The sequence below is a fragment of the Anser brachyrhynchus genome, assembly GCF_964034855.1.
Source record: "Anser brachyrhynchus genome assembly, chromosome: 7".
Taxonomy (NCBI): domain Eukaryota; kingdom Metazoa; phylum Chordata; class Aves; order Anseriformes; family Anatidae; genus Anser; species Anser brachyrhynchus.
The window spans coordinates 41,508,386-41,520,278 of record NC_137701.1 but is presented as its reverse complement, the minus strand read 5'-3'; the positions used below and the strand labels follow the sequence as shown (position 1 = coordinate 41,520,278).

General features: G+C 52.7%; 1 protein-coding gene across 5 annotated transcripts in view; it reads left to right on the top strand.

The window, feature by feature from the left end:
* ACVR1 (activin A receptor type 1) overlaps positions 1 to 11,893 on the top strand; it is a 71,869-nt gene that overhangs the window by 23,570 nt on the left and 36,406 nt on the right. Inside the window, exon 1 of one of the 5 annotated variants that reach the window (XM_080600064.1) lies at positions 7,486 to 9,764. The exons of 3 other annotated variants lie outside the window; for them this stretch is intronic. The gene's annotated coding sequence lies outside the window, so the exon portion shown is untranslated. Of the gene's footprint in view, positions 1 to 7,485; positions 9,765 to 10,977; positions 11,283 to 11,893 lie in introns of those variants that run through there. One more of the 5 variants, XM_080600063.1, reaches the window with a different exon arrangement.

Sequence of the window (11,893 nt, the reverse complement as noted above, 5' to 3'; positions counted from 1 at the left end):
TCATCGATATTACCAGCTGCACTGAGGGGTTGATAGAGTAACTATCCAGGACATCCAAAATCTAGTTCACTGTAGCTTTGGAAATGCACTTTTTATGGGAGCAGTTTGCTTGGAAGTTTTTCTATATTCACTCCTATAACTCATGTACTCTCATCTCTGAGAAAAATGGATTTATGCTGAATTCTTCTTGACACCGGAAAAAAAAAAGGTCTGTGGTCGCCCTCTCTGTGAAAGATGCTTCTCTCGTATTGGATTCAGAATGGTCTCTTAATCCATCGCGTCCCATTTAGTGAGGTGAGCTCTCGACTCAGAGCAGACGTGGGCACTTCCTCTCTGAAGCAGCTGGAGAAGGTTCTCCCTGACTTGTATTCAGTCTGTTACGATTCACAACGATCTCGGATGGATCCTCTGTGTTGAGATTTTGAGCCTTGGGAAGTGCCAGTGGATGTATGTTACAAGCTCGCTTTGATCAAGAGAGCACAGCTTAGTTTGTATGTGATCACGGATGAGTGACTTCTTGATGGTCTTTCATTCAGAAATCCAAAGCTGCGCTTGCCTGTGAAGAGAAATTTAGCTCGCATTTTACTCCAGACTTGCAGTTTGCAGCTAGAAGTATGTGCAAGGGCAGTCACAGTAATTTAGCTGGTGGATAGTAATTTGATCGATTACTTCTGGCATCTCTTAGCAGCAATTAAAATGTATGGAACAGTTTTCTGAAAATACACAAGTACAGTCAGGTTTGGCAAGGCCGTGTGGGATGCATGAATTTGAAAGCTTATAGCTGAATAGATGAAAAGGGAAGACATAGCACAGAAAGGGAAGACATTGCACAGAGCTCCGGTAAGAAGAGTCAGAACTGTAGATATTTAGAATTTGTTGTAGGGAGCAGTGACAAGGTGCCCGATTATTAGACTGAGGGTTGTGTACTATGGCAACAATGAATGTCTGTTGGGACTGTGAAAAGATAATTCCTAATTCCTTTTACCAGGAGGGACAGAGATCTTCGCCTGGAAGATCAAGAAGAGTGTGGCTAAAATGGTAATTAAGGAATGTCAGGAGATAGTAATTTGGAAAGAAGGAAAGGTCTGGGCTGGAGAACAACTCAGGCTCTTTCAGCGTACAGGTCTGGATGGTAGCTGCATCAGTGTTTGTAGGCAAGGCCGGCACAGGTGAGACTCGAGAGGAACAGAGATGGAGACATGGTGGAGGTTGCAGAGCCTTATGAAACCTTGGGTGAGAAAGGAGGACAGCTTCCAGGATGCGTTGAGGCAGCAGGAGCAGAGCAAGGGGAAAGGAGCGAGGCAGAGTCGTGCTGAGCAAAGGGTAAAGCTGTGGTGTGAAGATCACCAGTAAAATCATTAGTAACCAGGTTAGTGCCACTGCTCGGGGAGGGACAGGGATCTCGTTGGAGTTCTAAGACAGGGCGAAGAATAAAGCTGTTCGCTACGAGTTCCTTCAACTCATCTTTGAGTCGCTTCATCGTGAAGCGATGGTTGACTCCCAGTGTCATGTTTCTAGATGTAACGAAGTTCTGTACGCCTCTGTGAGGTGTTGTCCTGCTTGTACGATGTCCCTGGAAGCAGAAGAGTTGCTGGGGCAGAAGCTCAGGTGGTCTTTGGGCTGGTGCACGTCCTTGGTATGGCTCTGCTTTGAAGCAGGAAGATGGACCACCGTGCCTGTGGTGTAATCTGATCTCTGTACTTTGTGTTGAAGAACAGAAGAAAATGGCTCTGGCCTGTCCGAACAGGCAAGACCAAATTGTAGAACAATATTGCTAGAACTCTGTGGTGGTGTAATATAATCTCTGAAGAATTCTGCTTTCTCATGTAGCAGGGTGTTTCCTTCTTTCTGGACTGCTAATTACGTTCAGCTTTTTGGACTCCAGAAGTAATAGTTAATGAAAGAATCTGGTGAAACAAAAGGCTGCTCAGGGACACGTGCCTATGGAGCGTTAGGAACTTCTGTTCTCAGTCTGATTGCTCTAAAAATATTTTGTTAATTTGTATCTGGCTTCCTTTGGCTCGCTGATATCTTGGCGTAGTTAAGCTTTAAAGTGTGTCCAAAACAACCACCTGACTTTTTCACGTCCCTTAGCCTTCCCTGCTTGCAGCAGCCCATCACTCCTGAAGAACGCCGTGCTAGTGCCGCGTAGCCCATCGGGGCGAGCCGGAGGTGGGAAGCTCGCTGTCCTGCTGGTTTTTGTGGGTTTGGTGGCTTCATGTTAGTGAACAGCTCTGTTTGCTGGGTCTAGCTGCAGTTATTCTGCCAGAGCAATTAAATGGATTAAAATATATATATATATATATTTATTTTTTTTTCAGCTGAATTGTGTCAAAATACCATGAGTTTCATTCTGGTTAGGATGCTTGGGCTAAGGGTCATAAGTAGTGTTCTTGTGTTGACATTGCAGACAATGTGACAGTAGTCGTGGAGGTTCAGATTTTCGGGCAGGCAGTCCGGGCTGGGACTACTGATGTGCGGATGAGGTTCCTTACTGGGGGTGAAACACCGAAATAGATAAGGGGTCACCGAGTGACCACAGTGCCCGAGCGCTCTGGTGCATTCCTTGAATTCCCTTACGTGGTGTTTGGCTCTTAAATGATCCAGCTTGATAACATCAGAGGCTGAAAATAAAAGGCATTTGCACCTTTTAAAGTCCCTGCATATGTGAAAACAGAACTAGCCCGCAGTGAGACACCGCTTAATACATCTGGAGGATTCAGACTGCATTTTCTTCTGGCTGGGCTTGCCAGGGTGAGAGGTGATCATTAAATACTGTTCATGTTATATAATCAGGCCCTAGCCACTACACTAAAATAAACCAAAACATGGTAACAGCCCGAGACTAAGATGTGTATTTAAAACGTGGGGGTGGAAGGGAGGAAAACAAATCAAACTGCTGTGACTTTGAGGGGGGGAAAGGACTTTCCCTGCTGAGTCCAGAGCTAAAGACTTGTTTTCAGAAATGTTTTATGTTGGCTGAGGTGTTCAGAAAAACTTTTGATAGGCAATCTGATGATATTAAAAGTTAATAAAAAGACTTTAAACGTCCTGCTCTTACTTTAATAGTTGTAGATTTTTATCTATGCTGCAACTTCAACATTCATGTATTTTTGGTGAAATTATAACGTAATTCTCTGGAAGAGTTTAAAAACAAAGTGCAGGTCAGGGCTGTGTGGGAATATTTGGTATCACAGCAGAGTTCACAAACCGTGACACAGCCTTGGACTTCTCTAGGGCTAGGAACTTGACATAAGCGCGGTGGTTTTAATGCCTGGTTTCAGTCCAGCGTGGTGATGAAGCATTTGACCATATGGTAAAGCTGCAGTGCAGAGATATTTTTGCTGTACCCTATCGTGCTGATGTTTTGAAACTTTCCCAAAGTTGACCACGGTTGTTCAGGTTTTCGAGAGCAAAATGTCATTTAAAAGGAACCTGTTTATCATAGAATGGCTTGGGTTGGAAGGGACCTCAAAGATTGCGGAGTTCCAAGCCCCCTGCCATGAGAAGGGACGCCACGCACCAGATCAGGTTGCTCAGGGCCTCGTCCAACCTGGCCTCGAACACCTCCAGGGATGGGGCATCCACAGCTTCTGTGGGCACCCTGCTCCAGGGCCTCACCACCTATACAGCGAAGAATTCCCTCCTAACCTCTAATCTAAATCTCCACTCTTTTAGTTTAAAACCATTCCCCCTCGTCCTGTCATTATCTGATTGAGCAAAGAGTAGCCCTCCATCTTTTTTGTAAGTCCCCTTTTGCAGTGAGGTCACCCTGAAGCTTTCATTTCTTTAGGCTGAACAGCGCCAGCTCTCTCAGCCTTTCTTGGAAGGAGAAGTGCTCCAGCCCTCTGAGCATCTTTGTGGCCTCCTCTGGACCTGCTCTAACAGCCCCGCACCCATCCGGTGCTGGGTCCCCAGAGCTGGACGCAGGACTCCAGGTGGGGCCTCACGAGGGCAGAGCAGAGGGGCACAATCCCCTCCCTCCCCTGCCGCCCACCCCTCTGGTGATGCAGCTCAGAACACAGTTGGTCTCTGGGCTGCAGGCGCGCACTGCTGGCTCGTGTCGAGCTTTTTGTCCCCCAGGACCCCCAAGGCCTTCTCTGCAGGGCTGCTCTCAGGGAGCTCTTCTGGTCTGTACTCACGTCTGGGGTTGCCCTGGCCCACGTGCAGCACCCCGAATGGGACTTGTTGAACCTCCTTAGGTTCACGTGGGCCCCCTGCCCCAGCCTGCCGCGGTCCCTCTGGGTGGCCGTTTGCACCTTCTCAGGTATTTGTACCTTCTGGGGCTGCGGCCTGCCAGCAGCGGAGCAGCCTGGCTGCAGGGCTTTGAACCCGGCCTCCGTCGGGAGGCAGCTGGGTGGTGAAGGGAAAGTGAAAGTGAGCAGCAGGCACGGAACTTGGTTTCAGCCTAGAAGCAGCACGAAACAAACAAAGCCCTGGAGAGATGTTCTGAGTGCCTTTATTTGGCAGATTGTTATCTTTGCTCAAAGTCTGTTTTATTTGGAGAGCTGGGGAGTGGTGATGGAGAGCTCCCTTCGGTCTCCTCCTCTCGCGGGGACCCGAGGAGCGTCTTCACGGTGACTCCAGACCAGCCCGCGGCTCCGCTGCCACGGGAGCTGTCTGCCCCCACCTCGCGCTGGGGTCTGGGGGCAGGTCCCTGGCAGCGAGCTGAGGTGGGGATCTGGGCCGCGGGTCCCTGGCAGCGAGCTGAGGTGGGGTCTGGGGGCAGGTCCCTGGCAGCGAGCTGAGGTGGGGATCTGGGGGCAGGTCCCTGGCAGTGAGCTGAGGTGGGGATCTGGGCCGCGGGTCCCTGGCAGCGAGCTGAGGTGGGGATCTGGGCCGCGGGTCCCTGGCAGTGAGCTGAGGTGGGGTCTGGGGGCAGGTCCCTGGCAGTGAGCTGAGGTGGGGTCTGGGGGCAGGTCCCTGGCAGCGAGCTGAGGTGGGGATCTGGGGGCAGGTCCCTGGCAGCGAGCTGAGGTGGGGATCTGGGGGCAGGTCCCTGGCAGTGAGCTGAGGTGGGGATCTGGGCCGCGGGTCCCTGGCAGCGAGCTGAGGTGGGGATCTGGGCCGCGGGTCCCTGGCAGCGAGCTGAGGTGGGGTCTGGGCCGCGGGTCCCTGGCAGCGAGCTGAGGTGGGGATCTGGGGGCAGGTCCCTGGCAGCGAGCTGAGGTGGGGATCTGGGGGCAGGTCCCTGGCAGCGAGCTGAGGTGGGGATCTGGGGGCAGGTCCCTGGCAGCGAGCTGAGGTGGGGATCTGGGCCGCGGGCCCTCGGCAGCGAGATGCGCGGGGGGAGTGCAGCGGTGACCAGGGCTCCCGGGCAGCTCACCCTGCGGCCTTGCAGGCAGGAGGGAAGGGCAGGAGTGTGGTCGGTGACGGCGGCGAGCCGAGGACAGGGCTGCAGGGCCGGACTTGGCTCCCCTGCCTTACGCTGGTCCCAGCCGGTTGCGAAACCGTACCCTGCTCAAACTTGACTTTGATCTTGTGTTGAAGCGCATGCCCCTTCTGTGCAGATACGAATTAAGCTTGGTGATTCTGCCCATACCTCTTGTTTCTGTCATCTGCCAAGGCAAACACGCCCAGAATGGGGTATAAGCAGTGTTTGGTAGTGCGTATGAAATGCCTGCAAGCTGCGAAAGTGCATTTCTGCTGAACTCTTGTCATATGCTGCACGGATAAAATCTTCGTTACAAAGCGTTGCCTGCTGGGTGAAAGCAGGCCAAGTCTGAAAGAGGTCGACTTCAAATAAGCTAAAAGCAGGTAGCTGTCAGTGTGCATTTTTTTAATGGAAATGTTATGATACGGAAAGAGTTTTTACATACAACTTCTGATAACTTGTCAGTTGAAAATATTTGTTTGGATCTTGTGCACAGCTATAGTGGATAAATCCAGGTTTTGTGTTTAGGGCGGAGAGAGTTTATTAAAGTTCTTTGCTGAGATCTGACAGCAGATACTGGCTACTGAGAAAGAACAGTTCTGGAGAGAAAAGGACTGTTTGGTAGCAAGATTGGAAAGGTGGGTGTTTTTTTTGCCTCTTGTGCCCAAGGTCCTGGCACAAATTAAGCTGCCAGATGTTAATGGAAATTGTTCGATTTGTGTGGGCATTTGGAATGGCCTCACCACAGTGAGTGGTGCCCAAGGTTGTCTGTAATTCTCAATTGTTTTTAACAGTGAAAATGTCTGTGAGAATTTCCACCGCACACTACAAAATAGCCTTTTTCGTGGCGCTTGCAGAGCGCAGTGCTCCCCTCTAGCAGCAGCCGTGTTCCATGTAATACCTGTGCAGCAATAAAATGTGTGTAGTGTAATCAAACAACATCTTTGTCTAATGCTTAGGGTGCTTAATGAGCTTTTGAAATATGTGAGAAACAACAGTAACAGGTGTATCTGACGTGCATGTCTCAAATCAATACCTGCCCGATGCCTGAGACACGGAGGTGAAGCTACGTCACGCTTGGCTGTCTCATGAAATTGCTTGCAAATGCCGCTTGCTGTTTGCCTGCATAAACGAACCCACGTGCAGCTGGCCCTTTGCGCGTGTGGGACCGTCCCGAACTTTCAGGGTGCTCCCAGCGATGAGGTGGTGGGTGAGCCAGGTGCAGCGCCGTCCTGAGGGAGTGTTCCCGGGGATGTTCCTGCGTGCAGGCCCTGCGGAGGGAGGCTTATCCGTGGTGCGGTGTTAATCCTGATAGCTGCCCGCTGGAGAACTTACTTACCTGCAAGGCAGTAAGCGGTGGGGAAGGACCCACGTGTGACTTCAGAGGCAGCGGTCAGCAGTGATACACGTTGGGACTTTCAGATCGATATAAAAACACCTGTGATTGTGATCGCCTGAGTAAGCCCTTCCCTGTCAGGCTGCCCCCGAGAGCCACACGGGTGCAGTGTCTGCCTACCGCCAGGGCTTCTGCTCTGATGACAGGCCCCTTCTCCCTAATGGCTCCCTCAGCCCCCCAGAGGTTTCGCTGCCCGCGCGCAGGGTTGCGATCCCAGCTGCTCACCAGCTGACCCGCGTGGGGACCCGGCCTGGGGCTTGGGCTCTCTGTGCCCCTTGTGCACCCTGGGCCTTGGGCTGCCCTGCTCGTCCTGGGGTCACCCCTGCCGCAGGAGCAGTGGGTGCTGGTGTGACCCAGGCCTCCATCAGCCGCTCACCAAGCCGCTGGTGCTGCTGCTGCTCCTGCTTTGTCCTCTTCTGTCCTCTTTCCAAGTGGCAGTGAAGGCTTCCCTGCTTCTGGCCCGCTTTTGCCTAGGTAAGATATTTTTCCTCTTAGATAAATGTTTTTTGTTTTTCTTTTCCCCAGACATTGTGGATGTACAGCGTGGGAGATAGTTAGAAACAATGTCTGTGATTGGTATGTCAGCTGAGGGCAGTGGGTGACACACGTATTCTTAATTACGTATGCCGGGAGGGAGACTGAGCAGGATTTTATTTCTGTAAGTTACTCTCGTGCGTGGTTACGTCTTCCTTTTAAAACGCTAGGGGTTGGCTGTGCATGGGGATATTCAGAGCTATACCTTGGTAAGAAGGAACTTGTAACTTTCATTGATGTTTTACATTCTATGGGTTGTTCGCCTCCTGGCGACTTTATTTGTGTTCAGCAGTGTCAGGGCTTTGCTTTGCATGTGGTGGGGATAGGGGAGCCAGCACCTTGCATGCTCACGGCCTGCAGTTTGTGGCCGTTTGAAGCACGTAGCCTCTCGAGGTGGCAGTCCTTTGTGAAGTACCGATGTGTGCCCGGTGCGCTTGCAGGTGGGTACCAGGCAGGCTTTGTGGCTGAGTTTTCGTCTTGCTGAATTTTGGCAAGGACGGAGCACCCACGTCTGCCACTCTGTGACACTCAGTGCCTTTATGTGCTGCTCTGAGGCAGCTTGTTCGTGCGTGTGAGCTTCAATTCAGTCAACCAAACGTGAATTATTACTTTTCAACGCACATCTTTCCTTTTAAAGACATGGCTGTTGATGAACTTAGCTTGTGTGTGGCTACCGTGGATGGTAGAATTACAACCCGGTATTGTGGATGTTTTCTTTTGATAAAAATCTGGCGAGGTACATGCAAAATATGTACAGCCCTTGGGCTCTTGGCCAGTTGCCACCAGGACTGTCAGTGATATGTGGGTGCTTCTGATCTCATCAGAGAAGTCTGAACTCCTCTAATAGTTTGTGTTCCCATGTCTGTGTCGTATTAAGATGAAATGCAATCTGAAATTTCTTCTCTAATTGGACTTGCTCTCTCATCTGGCGCGTTCCTCGCTCTACCAGGGCGGTGGTGTCAGAGACCAAACGCAGCCTCCAGCAGCCCGTGTCGGTGTCAGCCCCAGCTCTGTGTCCTGGGGCTGCCTCCTCTGCCGCACTGGGCCACGGAGCAGGGTCTGGGGAGGAGACAAATGGTCGTCTTAGGAAGAAAAGAGGAAGGGATATGTATTTGCCGTGGAACTGGAAAAGGCGTGGGGAGCAGGGTTTTCAGAACAGATCCTTTAAAATTTTGGGACTTGGTGAATAGAAACCAAGAATTCTGTCAGTTCTTGAACCTACAAGAATTAGTTGTGCATCTGTATGTTAAACTGAGTACTCTTAACTGCACGGTTTCTGACATATTCCTGCTTATTTATGCTCCTGAAAAGTTCACTTGATCTTTTCTTAGGAATCCAGAGCTGGCTTTCTAGTAATACCTGCCCGATCTGCAGCTAGGTTCGCTCTGTTGTGTGCAGTCCCGCAGATGTTTGGGGATCTGTTCGCTGCCGCTTTACAAGTGGTTCCCTATTGGGACCTGTAGCAAGTTTCAGATTTTCTAATTACGTGCTTTTCTAGGGGAAAATGTGAAATATTTTTTTTCACTGTACGTAGACAGGAATTTCCAGAATCCTGTGTCCAGCTCTGCCATACGGCTTCTGAGATCAGGGTGGGAGGAAGCATGGCACGGCGTGCAGGAATCCCAGGTACTCATGTTTTGAATGCCATCTAGTGGTTATTGCAGCTGTGATGACTCTCAGCGTAGGACATGCCGAAGAGTTGCAGACAAGTAACAGTGAAGATTGATATGCCTAGAAAGGAAAATAAACGTTGTGCATTATTCGCTGGTTGCTTTCTAGTTCCCCTTCCTTTGTCTGGGTGAAATCCCCCTCCCTCCCCTGAGAAGAAGTTCTCGTGGACTAGTCACCACCTGGTGTTTGAATCTGTGTGCTTACGTTGCTATGGAGATTCATTCAAGAATGTTTTGTTCTTTATGTTCAGATTTATTTTCTTTCTCTAAACAAATAGTAAGTGGAAGAGACATGCTTGCTGGTGTTACTTGAGACAGATTTTTGTTCTTATGTACATTAAGTGCTTTAAAAATAAGCCTCTTGTTAAAGCAGTGGAGGCAGAGCCTTAAGCTCTCTCCCTGCTGGGTTTGGGACCGGGATAACCTGACAACGCAGCGGAGCAGAAGCCTGGCCGCGGCCGTGGCGCTGCGTGCGGGCCTTGGGTCTCCTCCGAAGGAGCAGCGGGCGGGAGCCGCGGGTCCCCCCCTGTCCCTGCGCCCCCGGCTGCCGCGTGCGGCCGGCTCCCCGGGCTTATTTTTAACCGCTGATGGAACAGGCGCAGAATGGCAGCCAGCGAGGGGCCGCGGCAGCTCCGAGGTGCCTGGCACGGCTTCAGCTGCGCGGTCAGCGCAGGCTGGGGCTGGTGCTGGCAGGGGCTGGTGGCGGGCCCCTGTTCCCCCCGCTAATCCCGCCCGAAATGTCCTGCTCTCCTGCAGCAGGGGGCAAGGAGCCGTCAAGGTTTTAACGTAGGTAAGGGCCGCTTTTGAATTCTTAGCGGTTACTCTCACTCTCAGATCACTTCTGAAGGAAAATGCGAGTTGTGTGGTGGAGGCCAGCGGCTCGCTCGCGGCTCCTTGCTCCCCAGGCGCCGTGCCGAGGCCATGCAGCGGGTGCGCTGGCACGGCTCCGTGCGGCAGAAGCAGACAGGGTGCTCTGAGACGCCCGGGAAGAGGAGCGCTCACAGGGCCGGAGCTTTGCAGAAGCAGGGTTTAACGCCGAGGCCGGCACAAGAAGTGGTGGCAGCTCGGCAGGCCTCCGCCGGGCACGGGGTCGGGCCGAGGCTCCGCCGGCTGAGTCACAGCCGCTTGTGCTGCCCGCACGCGGGTCCCGGTGCCAGCCTCGGCGGCGCGCGCTTGTTTAGCAGAAGTCCTGGTGTCCTTCTGGGTGTGCTCTTCTGTGAAGTCATCCTTGGGCTCTGCTGCGCAGGAACCTTTCGCAGTGCTTTGGACAAGGGATCAGGAACGACTGCTGTCATCGTGGTTTTGTGGCCTTTTTCCTTATTTAATCTGTTTGCCAAGGTCTGCTTAAAAATTGTCACGCTTGCAGATAGATGAACTGCTGGCTGCTACAGCCCACGCTGGCTCTGTCCTGGTGCACGAGTGTGGGCAGGGGGATGTGGGGTTCGGGGTGTGCGGGGCCAGCTGTAGCACTGTGCCAGTGCTGCTGCTCCCCTGCTGAGATGCAGAGCAGCCGCTGCGGGTGGTGGGCGGCCGCCTCGCGGGGGTGCAGCGTGGGTTTCCCTCCTCCTCGTCCCTCTGGGAAATAAAGGGCCAGGGCTTCCATATGATGTTTCTGTCTTCTTTTTTTTTGTCAGTCATTTTTGATATAAATTGTTTGAAAACAAATACGTGCGCATTTTTCCTGGTTTCAGTATGCAGGCTGCTTCCCGTGCTTTCAATCCCTTCTTTCCAGCCTGCCTTCAGTTCAGTTCCGTGCCTTTAATCTCATTTCCTAGCAGAGCTCAGCCGAGTCCCTCGCTGTCCCCTTCGCTGCGCCCTGTTCCTGGCGGGCGCCGGGCTGACGTGGCTGGGTGTTGGAGGGCCCGCGGGCGCCGATGGTTGCAGGAGAGGGGCAGTGGGCGAAGCCGCGGCGCGTGTGGGTCTCTGAGCACACGGGGCGGTGTGACGGTGCCCTGCCGTGAGGAAACAGTGAGCGCTGCTTGTCCTTAACCAGGCGCTGGAGGATGCAGCCACGAGCTGCAGACCGGTAGGACGCCAGGGAGCGGCTCGGCACTCCTGGCAGAGCAGCGTGCTGCTGGTAGCGTCGCCCCGCTCGCTCAGCTCCTTTGTCTCTGGCGCTGCCTCTGCCTCGCGTTCGCGTCCCGCTGCCAGGCCCCCTCCTGCGCCGCTCCTCCTGCTCGAGGGCCCCGCGGGATGGCATCCTCGGAATCAAAGCTTCTGCCTCCGCTCTCTGAGCCATCGACGTGTTGAAAGAAAGAGGGCGCATCTCCTGAGCCACCTCCGTCTGGGCCTGCAGGAAGTTCTCCAGGTGCAATGCTGAGAAAAGCGCCTAGGCGAGGTGCGGGGGGGGCGCGACGTCGCTCCTGCTCCACACCGGCCGCGGGTGGCGGGGCCCCGCTGAGCTGACCCAGGGCGCTGAGCGGCTAGCCGCTCTCGGGGACAGCTTCCTTCCAGTTCAAACCTCCTGCTGCTTGGTTGCTCAGTGATCACGCTGCATAGGACTTTGTTTTACTCTGTTTCCAGTGTGACTGCTGAAGGCCGATAATATGCGTTGATGCACATTAAGAGCGCGTTGGCCACGCGTCAGGAACGAGGAAGGCGATGTTACCTAGGGAGTGGGTGCTAAAGCGAGAGTTTAAATTTGCTAGAGGTGAGGTGGTGAGCGTTGCTCGGTCCTTCCTTTGGGCAAAGAACCTCCGTAAGAACTAAAGCTCCATGCACTCGGGTTCATAAATTCTTGACAATCTTAACTGATGATGAAGCAATTACCGAAATCTTTCCCTTATTCTACAAAACAAATCCATGTCAGGAAATAAATACGGAAGTAAATGGCTTGGCTTTAGTCGCCAAGCACTTAGGCAGCCTGCTAATGATTCGAAAAGGCAACAACAGAAGATATCGGAAAGAAAAATGGCAAAT